The 12,477-nt window shown below is 41.0% G+C and overlaps 1 protein-coding gene across 1 annotated transcript in view; it reads left to right on the forward strand.

Annotated features, from left to right (window-relative positions):
- The window catches only part of enpp6 (ectonucleotide pyrophosphatase/phosphodiesterase 6), a gene marked incomplete at its 5' end in the record, with an annotated part of 41,359 nt that overhangs the window by 18,542 nt on the left and 10,340 nt on the right, over nucleotides 1-12,477 (forward strand). The gene's annotated exons all lie outside the window — the stretch shown is intronic.

A 12,477-nucleotide genomic window follows, 5' to 3' on the forward strand; every position in this document is an offset into this window, starting at 1 on the left:
TATACTGTATTATTATTATAGCCTATTGCATTCCCCATTCGTGTTCACTGCTCCGTGCTGCTCTCTTATGGAGGCGATCTGCTGCTCACAGATGCCACCTGGCGGTTGTTTGGGCACATTGCAGCTTCTGGTGAAAACACAATTACTCCTCCACAAAAAATCCGCGTGACTCTCCCGTGACTCACGCGTGAATCTCGCGTGAAACCGTCCAAATGAAACTAGTACCCACTGTACGTCATGCTGAAGCTCTTATTGGATCATTTATATCCAATTGTAACTCCTCCTTATTTCCATTCTGGGTTAATCTTCTGATTATTTTCTCAATTCAGTGTTTAACTTAATTGTCCCCAGCCCAACCAGCCAGCAGCGTAGCCATTTCATGTTTCCTCCTCTTTACATGAACTTTGTTTTATCAAACTGTTGAGATTGTTCAAAGTGATCCCTCATCACTCACTGTAGTTGTGCATGTGTGAGTGTGTGTTGTGGGGTCTAAGTTTACATATTCTAGCAAACCGCTAGCTAGAACCTCTTTCTTACCGACCTAATCTTCGTCAGTTTGTTAGTTTCGTTATGATAAATTGTTTTCTTAGAAGATATTAGAAGAAACTTGTGTACTTTGATATTGATCAAAGGTGTCAATGACGGCATGAGACAACAGAGAGACTAATTAGCACCAAAGTAATCTATCAATAAACATAATCAGGGTTGTTGAAATAATTCTAGTATTTATTTGAAGTAAAATCATCCAGGCTTTGGGACGATGTGTGTGTGTGTGTGTGTTTCCCTCCTTCCCTACTGAGGACAGTTAACAGTGGAGTAAAATGATTCCCCTGATTGTCAGTGTGTCACAGAGACTTTAATGTTCCTTTGGTTAAACACTCCAGTGGTAACTGTGATCATCACCCTCCTGTGTAAACAGCAACACAGTCGGCCAATTGCTTTTTGCCACCTCAAGTTAATGATGTGGTAACAGAGCTCCTGGGTCTACAGTAAACTAAAGGCCTTGTTCAGACTGCAGCCCAAATCCAATTTTTTTTTTCTTTGCAAATCTGATCAGAATCAGATGGTACTGACTGACAGTCAATCTGATCTACATGTGTCTTCCATGGGAACTATGCTTCTGTAAATCAGCTGTGGCTTGTGAAAAACGTTTTATTTTAAAGCCCCAGTATGTAACTTTTTTGGCTTTTTATTCACAAAAATCAAATATGTCTTTCATAAATACGTATTTCACTGAAGTGGAATCACACCCGCATACAAATGAAAGCTTTCTGGTACCTTAGAATGAGTTGTTACAAATACATAAGAGGGCGATGCACCGAACCGAGGCGGCCATGTTGCATCGCCATTTTTTACGTTGAGTGGCAGCGTGACCGTAGGTAACCACGGAAACTGAGCGGAGCTGTGGGCTCGGCCTGTTAAAACTGTCACCACTGTGTAGTGTGAGGAAGGACAGAGGCACTGGTGTTGCATTCAGGTGCAGTCAGGCAGACGGCCGTCGGACATCACCATGACAACATATTGTCATGCCTGTATTGTTTTGCCTCGTGCTGGCGGACCACTTGTTTACATAGATGCTTGTTTATCCTGTTACATGCAGCGTCTGTTGTCTGTCTGACGTCTGCCCAATTTCACGTGAATGCAACATCAAGAATACTTAAGCAATATATCACTCCAGGCCGTGGTATATGCTCGCTTATACCGCGGCTAAGGGGCGTTGTTCGGCCCGACGCGAACGGTTACCAATAAAGGCAATATGGAAGAGGGATACGCAATCAATTTCATGTAGTTTTATTCAACCAGAAATACATATTATCCAATAAAATAGCCCCACTGTGGAAAAAATAGTCCCACCTCTCTAGACGTTAGCTCCAAGTAGCTCTGCATCTCGTCTTTTCCTCCGCTTTTTTTCAGGTGAAAGTCACTGCTCAGTCCCCTCTACCATTGTTAACCCTCCCCGGAGGTGAAAGTTCACCTTAAACATGTGAATTCATCTACTTTAGTCCGTTTTTTAACATCGTAAAAACACAGACTGTCTTTTGCTACGGACTGCAACAGTCCATTGTCATGGATACATGACAACAACTTCCATTCATACGAGTCATACGTGCCTGAGGCGGAGTGATAGCCTATGCTGTGATAAGGTTTTAGAATAGTAGCCGCACTGCTAGATGGGGAGAATTCCTACGTATTATACCTTTAACTGTGAAACACATAGAATTATTAAAAAAAAGTTATTTAACTCATTGAGTGCCAACCACGTAATTTCTCGTTTTTCGTTCCCATGCGTTGAGTGCCAAAAACGAGATTTTACGTTTTTTGCTTTTTTTTTTAATTATGAAAATAGACACTTTAATACACATTATGTGTAAATTTGGGGACTCTACGACGAGCAGAACTGAAATAGATGACGATCAAAGTCTCATGACAGCTCATGATCTGGATTTGTAAAAATGGGATCTGGTGTGGGTTTCTGGCTGTTCAGACTGTCAAAGAATCAAACTAGATGCAACCTGCTGGAGATGCTAAAACAATTGCTGAAACAAGCTGGGCACAGAATGGAGAAATGACATCTGCGTCAAGGACACTTCATCGTGTTATGTGATGTGGTCATCATTCTGGAATTTTCCTAACTAAGAAGCCAGAGAACAAGGTTAGTGAGATCAACTGTTCTTGGCCTCATCAGGTATTATCATTCAGACTAATGCTGCAGACCAAAAACAAAGACCCCCCCCCCCCTCTCTGTCAGAGCCTTTGCTGGGTCTGTGAGGTGGAAACTTCAGCATAGTTGTAGTTGTTGAGGGATTAGTCACACTCAGGATGACTGAGCTGATTCTAAGACAGTCCCGGTGCAGCCCGGCCTGCAGAGCCCCCCCTTATAAGGTGTCACTCAAGTGGACACAGACAACGGCTGCCAGTTGTTGACACAGCTGCGCCTTTGTGCAGTGCAGTCTTATTCAGCGCATGAGCAGGGGGGGGGGGGGGGGGGGGGGGGGTCACTATGTCATCTCACAACACAGGCTGGAGTCCAGTGTGTTAGCTCACTCATTGGAAACAGACTGGGCCCAGTCCTCACAGCCCGAGAGGAGTGTGCCGTTAAAGGGATAGTTCACCCAAAATTCAAATTTCACTCATTATCTACTCACCCTCATGTCCACTAAGAGCTGTGAGAATTTTCAGAGTCCTCCGTTCCTTCTCTGAGTTATGGGGTTCCGCGCAGCAGTATTTGTCCATATAATGGTTGTCAATGGATACCAACTTTTCTTTGTCCAAAAAGACACACCAAAAAACATCCAAATACCTCCACACAGCTCGTCTGTAATGTCCGTCTTGTATTGAAGCCCCGACATGAGAAATTGTTCTGAAAATAATTTAAAAAGTCTATATTTTAAGCTTGTTTGTAGCGGAAGCTCCCAGTGTCTCAGTTCACTGCTCTTCCTGTGTCCGTGATTTGCACTGACCGGCGGAACAATTTCTCATGTCGGGGCTTCAATACAAGAGGGACATTACAGACGAGCAGTATGGAGGTATTTGGAGGTTTTTTGGTGTGTCTTTTTGGACGAAGAAAGTTGGTATCCATTGACAACCATTATATGGACAAATACTACTGCGCGGACCCCCCCGTAACTCAGAAAAGGCACGGAGGAAATTCTCACAGCTGTTAGTCGACATGAGGGTGAGTAGATAATGAGTGAAATTTGAATTTTGGGTGAACTATCCCTTTAACAAGCAGCGCACAGTGGTGGAAGCTAGCGACCGGTTGCTCAGCCTGGATCCAGTTCATGTCCTGTCAGGTCCTCAGGGGACAAAAACAAATCAGAAAACTGCAACAACAGTAGTTACTGTAACATTACTATTATTCTTTCTTATCATTCATTTTCAGGGTTTTACCTCTCTATATATCTGGTTTCCAAAATGTCACTACTTGTGTCATGTTGTCATGTCATGTTTCTATTAATTTCCATTTTTCTTCTTCTTTTTTTTTCTGAATGTCACAAAAGATAATCCCACAAAAAAAACCATTTGCGCTAGACTCATGTGGACGACATGGCAGTTTGAAATCCCCAAATCCATTTCCCAAAACACACATGCTTGAAATAGTGTATTCCATGTGCATTAACCAAGCCATATATGTCTTACTTTAATATTTAATGATGCTGATCTGAATCAGGACAAAAACAAATGTGAATCAGAGTGGATCATGAGATTGCCAAAGACTCCCACCCTGTCAGTGTGCCTCCAGAGAGAGGGAGTGAAAGAGAGAGAGGGTGAGAGAGAGGCACAAAAGAAGAGCTGAGCAGAGGGAGAACTGAAGCTGCTGCCTCACACACAGAAATGTTCACTTTGTTGGACTGTGAATTGAGGTGACACTGATTGTGCTGGACGACACTGTCCTTCCTTGTGAGCGAACATGCAGAATGCTGACGAGGCAGAATCACTACTGAACATGTCAGAGCGGTGGCAGCAGCTCAGAGCAGCAGGCAGTCTGGATCAGAGCAGAACCCAAGACTCTACTTCACCTGCAGGCCTCATGGTCACGGACACTATGTAGTGTCCAGGTCATGGTCACTGAGTGTCTCTGTGTTACTGTCAGTCAGCTGAGCCGCCACTGTGCAAGATACATTGTTACTCCTAGAATATTTTCAGCAGCTGCTCTGTGTATCTGTGTATTCATGTGAATCAAGTCTCAAGTTACATGACTTTAGAGTCGTTGTGGAGGGTTATTCATGTGTGTCTTTTGAGTCTATGTAGAAATGAATATAAAAAATGAAATGCTACAGCATTGCATCTCTACGCCAACATTTTGTTTTTTTCGTGTCTTGCCTCACTCCCGAGTCCATCACTGTGTTCGAAACCACATACTCCATACTACATACTTCCATACTGCATACTTCCATACTCCATACTACATACTAATCGATCATACAGTATGCAGAGCGTTCACACTGCTGCGTACTATGATAACCCACAATGCATTTCGCTCCTGCCCGAGCCGAAATCAGCCGTCCTGAAGCTGATTTCACTTAAGCTCTAAACTGTGTAAATATATAACTTCAGCAACATTTGAAACATTTTCAGGCGAGAAAGTACTACTTCGTATCCCCATGGTGTTGAAAAAATGACAAAATAACACCTATTTACAATTTTAGTCGGACGAAGTCGGACTTCTCTGGCGTTAGTAAAACCAGCCGTAGTGAGCACTGTACTTCCGGTTTCTGTGTCAAAATAAAGCACCCGTTGCAATTGACCATAAGCCGTTACAATGACGTCAGTGCTCTTACTTTATAAACAGGAAGTGAACCTGTCCCCACTGTGGCTAGCTTGGAAACGCCGTTTGGACCGACCTCGTGCCGTTAACGGAATTTGCCCGTTCAAAATGCCTTACCGGAGAGTTTTGCCTGCTCTGAGACGAAGATCCGCCCGCCGTCTTCGCTACATCATACTTGCTCTGGACTGGGGATTATTTCAAAATGTATAGATTTGGACAGCTCCTGTGTTTTCTGTGGCCATACTGAAGAAACTTTAAATCATCTGTTTTTTGAATGTAATGTAACAATGAAATTTTGGTCAGACTTGTGTTCTTATATTTTCTCCCATGTAAACATGTCATACTGCTTCTCCCTTAAAGATGTTATATGTTATTATGAAAATAAGAAGAACAGGAGTCTTCAGTATTTAGTTAATTTTTTCATTTTATTTGGTAAATACTTTATTCATAAGCAAAAGTTTGCAACCTCCAAACCAACCTTTTCTCATTTTTTAATTGAATTCAATTCTCTCTATAAATCCCTAGCCTTAGTTAAAAATAAGAAGAACACAACTTTTTTAGAAAACTATGAAAAGGTATTTATTGTACTTCCTGACATTTAATGGAATTTGTTAACAGTGATTATTACACACCTATGTATTGACATGACAATATTTATTTATTTTTGTTTTGTTTCTGTTTGTCTAATTTTCTTCATTTTCTACTTATTTGAATGAGATCCTTGCTGTATTTATTTATTTTATCCATTGTCTTTCTGAATATGAAACAGCTCTCGTGTTGTGTTATGTGTCAGTGTTTGACACTTTTTGTACACTTTGAACACTTAAATAAATAAAAAAAAAAAAAGCAAGGAAGAGGCGGTCCTTGACGTCACGTTGCGTTGCATCTTGAGTAGTGACCTCATGATGTATACTCAACATTTCGGCCGAATCTAGTATGCATCCGGGAACTTCTCGCCTACTGCAAATCGCATACTGCGCAGTGTGAACATACTGCATACTCAAATCGTTAGTATGAGTAGTACGAGTAGTAGGAGAAGTATGCGGTTTCGAACACAGCCCATGACCAGCAGATAGACACCATCCTTTTGACTGTGCGTGCAGTAACAAGGGAGATAGAGCCGTATCACCCGTAATTAGCTTAGCTCAAACACTGGAAGTGTATAGGTAATAGTAGCCTGCCTCCACCTAAAGTCATCAGAGAAACTCTTCAGCAACTCTAAACGGACCGATCTTGGTCTCAGAGCTGACAAAACTCTCTGGTAAGGCATCTTGAGCGGTCAAATGCCACTAACGGGACGAGATCGGTCAAAACGGAGGGTTCAAGCAAAGACGCTTTATTTTGGTTCAAGCTAGCTACATCGAGGGTAGGTTAGCTTCCTATTTCAGAGTAAAAGCACAAATTCTATCGTCATGGTTTTCTGTATGTAAAGGGCAACGGGTGTTATTTTGTGAAAGTAACTGGAAGTGCGTTGGTCACAACGGCTAGCTTGAGTAGCGCCGAATTCGTCCGAACAAAATTGTAAACAGCTGGTATTTAGACAAATTAACGACACACTGCTGATCTAAACGGCTACTTTCTCACCTAAACATGTTTGAAATGTTGATAAAGTGATATATTTACAGAGTTTAGAGCTAAAATGAAATCAGCTTCTGTGCTGATTTCGGCTCAGGTAGCAGGCAGGCTAACACTACCTATACACTTCCAGTGTTTGAGCTAAGCTAATTACGGCAATACGGCTCTATCTCCCTTGTTACTGCACGCACAGTCGAAAGGATGGTGTCTATCTGCTGGTCATGGACTCGGGAGTGAGGCAAGACACGAAAAAAAAGTTGGCGTATCACTTTAACCTGCACTGCAGCCAGCACTTAAATTGACTCATTGGCAAGTACACTAAAATAAAAATATATTATTAGCCTATTAATATATTATTAAAAAAAACCTTCCCATTAGGTTTTTAATGTGGCTTCCTTTATGATTGTAGCTGACATTGCATAGCAGGCAAAAAAACTGACTGTTACCGTTAGCCTCACCCTCTATGGTTAATTGAAGGCCAGCAATGAAGGGGGATTGTGTGACGAAGCATGATGCATAGAATTCCTTTGTAAAAAAAGAGACAGCACGTTAATTTTCAATGATTTGTTCACCTGTTTAATGTTGTATGCCATCTGTGCACTTCAGTACAATATGGTGTATGTAAGTTGTTGTTGTGTGGGTTGTATTTGTCCTTGTGAATGTTCATTATTTTGTTGTTAAATGAGCAACTCAGGGATGCAAATTATCTTATCTTATCTAGTTGCGTTTGACATTTTCAAATTACACAAATTGCTGAAAAACACAGATTTATTCACACAGCATTTCACCACAAGTTACAAGACCGGATTAAAAATGCAGTTGCTATTTTATTATGTTGAAAAGGGCTCTTTCCAACTTTTTGATAAGTTTAAATTCACATATAAAAGGGAAACTGAACAACAGTTTATGCTCATGGCGGGACCGTGGTTAAATATCTGTTGTATCTGTATGGAAACATCATTGAGGTAATTAAAGGGATAGTTCAACATTTTGGCAAATTGGCCCATTGCCATAATCCCTATAGTCATAGCAGTAGGTTCGTTAATTGTTGGTGCAAGCTATTTTTAGAACGGCGGAGCAGAGCCGCGAGCTGCTCAGAGCTACGCTACGGAGGCTAAGGGAATTTCTTGGTTTCCCTCATCAAACTCAATCCAATCAAATAAAATACACAATCCAACAACTCCACAACGCTCTGGTGGACAAGTTGTGAGCTGCACATTCACCACGCTATGAGAAAATAACACAACGTTACGAGACGGAGTTGTTTTAGAGGTAAATTCATGCAAAACTGCTGATGCGCGTTGTGTTCAGGGACAGTTTTTCAGCAAGCAGACTCTGTATTTACCTCGAAAACAGCTCCGTTTCGTCACGTTCCATTATTATCTCATAGCGTGGTGAATGTGCAGCTCACAACTTGTCTACCAGAGCGTTGTGGAGTTGTTGGATTGTGTATTTGATGAGTTTGATGAGGGAAACCAAGAAATCCCATAATGAGCCTCCGTAGCGTAGCTCTGAGCAGCTCACGGCTCTGCTCCACCGTTCTAAAAATAGCTTGCACCGACAATTAAAGGTAACAAACCTACTGCTATGACCATAGGGATTATGGCAATGGGCCAATTTGCCAAAATGTTGAACTATCCCTTTAAGGCCTTGCAGTACACAAAGTTGCCAGGTGTGTTTGAGACAGATAGACCTGTGTCTAGTTTGATCAGACTACATGACGCTGCTGCATTAACTCAGATAACATTGTTCATATTAAATTTCACAAGGTTCAAGGCTCAGTTCACACAGATCAAGGTCAATAAGTTACTTACTTTGATAAGCTGTGTTTTACAACTTAATGTAATGTGTCATAAAACAGGTCAACTCAACAAAGATCAACGTACAAATGTAATTCAGTTCTATGGACATTTTTATTACATAGATACAGAGAGAGAGAGAGAATCAGCAGCGTTAGAGGTTGTTCTTTGAACTGACAGTAAACATCCAAAGCAGCAGAAACGGCAGGAAAAAACCCATTTAAAACTCATTTCAGTGGTGAGCTTCAATGTGTTTACCATTATTAACAGTGACTCACTGCGGTCGTGCTGGATGTAATCACTTAATTAAATTAATGAATTAGTAACCATGACAGGAGCAGAGGGAAAAGTGCAGTAAAGACAGGAGCACATCCATGTCAGGATGAGGTCATGGTGGATGGTCAGGGCAATAGAAGTCTGTGTCAGCAGAGTGGGCTGTGATTCACATAATAGTGAAAAAGTTCATATTATAGAAATGATGACTACAGATATCATCTAAGATTCTGACTCGAATCATAAAGCTTACTAAGTAGGTGTATTACCTGAATGTAATCAAGCTACAGAAGTCATTGTAGTGACCCCAGTCATAAGTGGTATTCTACACTGGCATGCTAGGCTTAGGTTTATGCTTGTTGGTCAGTAGAGATAATGTTCCACTGTTGTTCTGGTGATTATTTCTAGCTCTGACTGGGAATAGTTTTTTCCCTCTCTTCATACAAACAAACAGATGTAGACAGAACAGTGGACAGGTGCTCCAATATATCACACATATAATTACATGATTAGTATTAACAATATAATAATAATAATAATAATAATAATAATAATGAAAAAAGTTGGTAGTTAGGGATAAGAAAAAAAGGAAACAGAATAAATATACATTATTCCTCTTTGATAAACCTCTCCTATAGATATGTAGGTGTGATGCTTTGTTTAGTGTTAGTTTAAGGGATTTGCTTTGACTGGGAAAAGACTGAGTGCCCTGATGACATCACGGGTTGGTACAAGCTCCGCCTACAGCTGCGTCACAGTCACATGGTGACATTTGTGCCATAATTTAGTCAACAAGCAGTTCTTCTCTCTCTGTAGCAGCTTTGTGGTGCGCCACCGCCACCTTCTGGTGGGAGGCAGTAAGAATTATTCATAATGCAGGATACAGAGAACATACTAACATATTGTTTATTAAAACAGGAATACTGAAATTCAAAGACTTAGTAGAAACACAAACACTGGCTGTAATGTATAAAGCAAAAAAATAGAATATTGCCAGAAAGTTTACAACAATTGTTTGTTCTTAGATCAGAGGATGAAGAAGAAAGGAGGAAGTTTCATTTTAAACACCCGTTTGCTCGGACAACTTTGAAACAGATGTGTATCTCTGTAGCTGGAGTCAAACTATGGAACTCTCAAAGTAATGAATTGAAGACTTGTACTATTGTTTTCCAAGACAAGAACATGTTTAAGGAAATAGCAATCAGATGGGTCAGTGATGGGTCGGTTCCGGGCTATTTTTGGCAAATTTTGGCAATTGAGCAACAAACGGGAGAATAGGAAGACAGGATAGTATTGATCATTATGAGTCTGAAAAGCTGGAAAAGCATAATTGGTCTATGAAAAAACAGAGTGAAGGAAAAAAAATGTACAAAACTTTCTCCAATGTTGGGGCTACAGTTAAATGGAAGTTGTGAAGCTGTCGCACTGCAGTTGTTCCCATGAGAGCAGAATTCAAAATGTTCTCAAAAATTCAGTTTTTGAGATAAGATTCTGATATTTATATTATTCTGATACTAAACTTCATCAACCATGACTCCAAAATATTCTCAATTTTTTTCAGGAAGATTGAAAATGTATTTAGCTGGAATTGGATAGTCTATGTTTACAGTAGTGTTTACATTCAAACGTTTTCATGCACTGTAGACTCAATTTTTGATCAATCAAAAATCCGAGAAACGGGTTTTGTGGAGGACAGTCTGGAGATGCTCTGTAGCAAGTTTGGTGACAATTGAGCAAAAATTGTAGGGGGAGATTCATTTTATAAGTTTTACAGTTATTGAAAAAAACAGAGTGATGGACTTCATAATTTGTAATGAGTTTAAGTGGACAAAAGTTTCAGCAGTATTGAGGCGACATTGTGGTGAAGTTTCAGCACTGAAGCACGTACCGTTAACTTTGTAGGAATTTTTAAAGTTTTTAAATTTAAACGCTTATTGTGGCCCCCCGAGGAGGGGGGGGCACATGTCCTTGGAGTTGAGTAAATCTGGCATGGGGTCGAACATTTCTGTAAAGTTTGGTGAGTTTTCACCCATGGGAAGTATGACTTCCTCGGAAGAAGAAAGAAGAAAAGGCAGCCCTGAACCTAATGATGATAAATGTAGCCAATGATTCTTATGGTTTGTAATGCTGTTTTTTGTTTTTTATGTTTTCATTATGCTTGTCTTGTTTACATTATGGTAAGATACAGTTTGCTCAGTGACTGACAGATAAGTCAACTTTAAGTTCTGTTTATGTTTTTGTTGTTGTTTTGTTTATTTTATGGCGATTGGTTGTTGTTGTCATTTTGTTTATTTTGTTTTGTATGTTTTATAGCAAGAATGTTGCTCAGTGACAGATTACTTGGAAAATGAGATATTAAGTGCTCCCTTCCAACCAATGGAAGAAATGTTGTGATGATATTGTCAAATTGTGAAATTGCCTTGGTTGGAATAAATAAAAAGAAAGAAAGACATAATGAGTCGACAAAGACAAAATGTAGGAAAGCGCATTGTTACTGAATGTGGATTACACCTCTTTAGATTATATTGATTATAACAAAGACATGATGGATTGGATGTCTATGTGGTGGAAAAATGTGTGGTCTTATTCTGTGGAAGTCTGTTAGAATGATCAGTGATAACCTAGTCTTAGGACTGTGGCGTAAAGTCCTGTAGGACAACATCTGAGAAACATGTGTTGTACCCTGATGACTTTGTGTTATGACTGTGATGAGACGGCCAGAGGTTTAGGAGTCAGTGTAAGAAGAGCTACTAGACTGCTGTGTGCTTCTGTGTTGTGTCCCTCTCTGTAGAGAATGATCCCATCCTGCGTCGGTATGATGGGCAGCAGCTCCACCTGACATATCAAACAAAGAACACTAAGGATTATGGGTGTTGCCGTAAAAGAAAAAAAAGAAAAAAGATTGTTTATACGGTGGAAACCCAGCTTTACAGGCGGGAGCGGGGTTCCTACGGTATGCCCCCCCCCCCCTCCTCGTGGAGGCTGCGGGGTGCAGCCTACTTCATGGCCCAGACTAGCTGTTAAAAGACTACGACAAATGTAACACCTATACAGCTCTAATTAACGCTTTATTACAGTTGGTCCAATGAAGGACTCAAGGCGGTTATAGGTAGATAGTGTCCAACGGCGGTGCTAGTGTTAAATATAATGAGTGAATCAGTGTTAGTGTTGATGACAGAGCCAGTTGTGTAGATGTTCTATCAGAAGGTCCATGACATCAGCAGGACTGGAGCTGACTCACAGGGACAAGGCTGGTCCTGATGACTGAGTCTGGTCCTGATGGACTGAGTCTGGTCCTGATGGACTGAGGCTGGTCCTGATGGACTGAGTCTGGCCCTGATGGACTGAGTCTGGCCCTGATGGACTGAGTCTGGTCCTGATGGACTGAGTCTGGTCCTGATGGACTGAGTCTGGTCCTGATGGACTGAGTCTGGTCCTGATGGACTGAGTCTGGTCCTGATGGACTGAGTCTGGTCCTGATGGACTGAGTCTAGTCCTGATGGACTGAGTCTGGTCCTGATGGACTGAGTCTGGTCCTGATGGACTGAGTCTGGTCCTGAT

The sequence above is a fragment of the Trachurus trachurus genome, assembly GCF_905171665.1.
Source record: "Trachurus trachurus genome assembly, chromosome: 10".
Taxonomy (NCBI): Eukaryota; Metazoa; Chordata; class Actinopteri; order Carangiformes; family Carangidae; genus Trachurus; species Trachurus trachurus.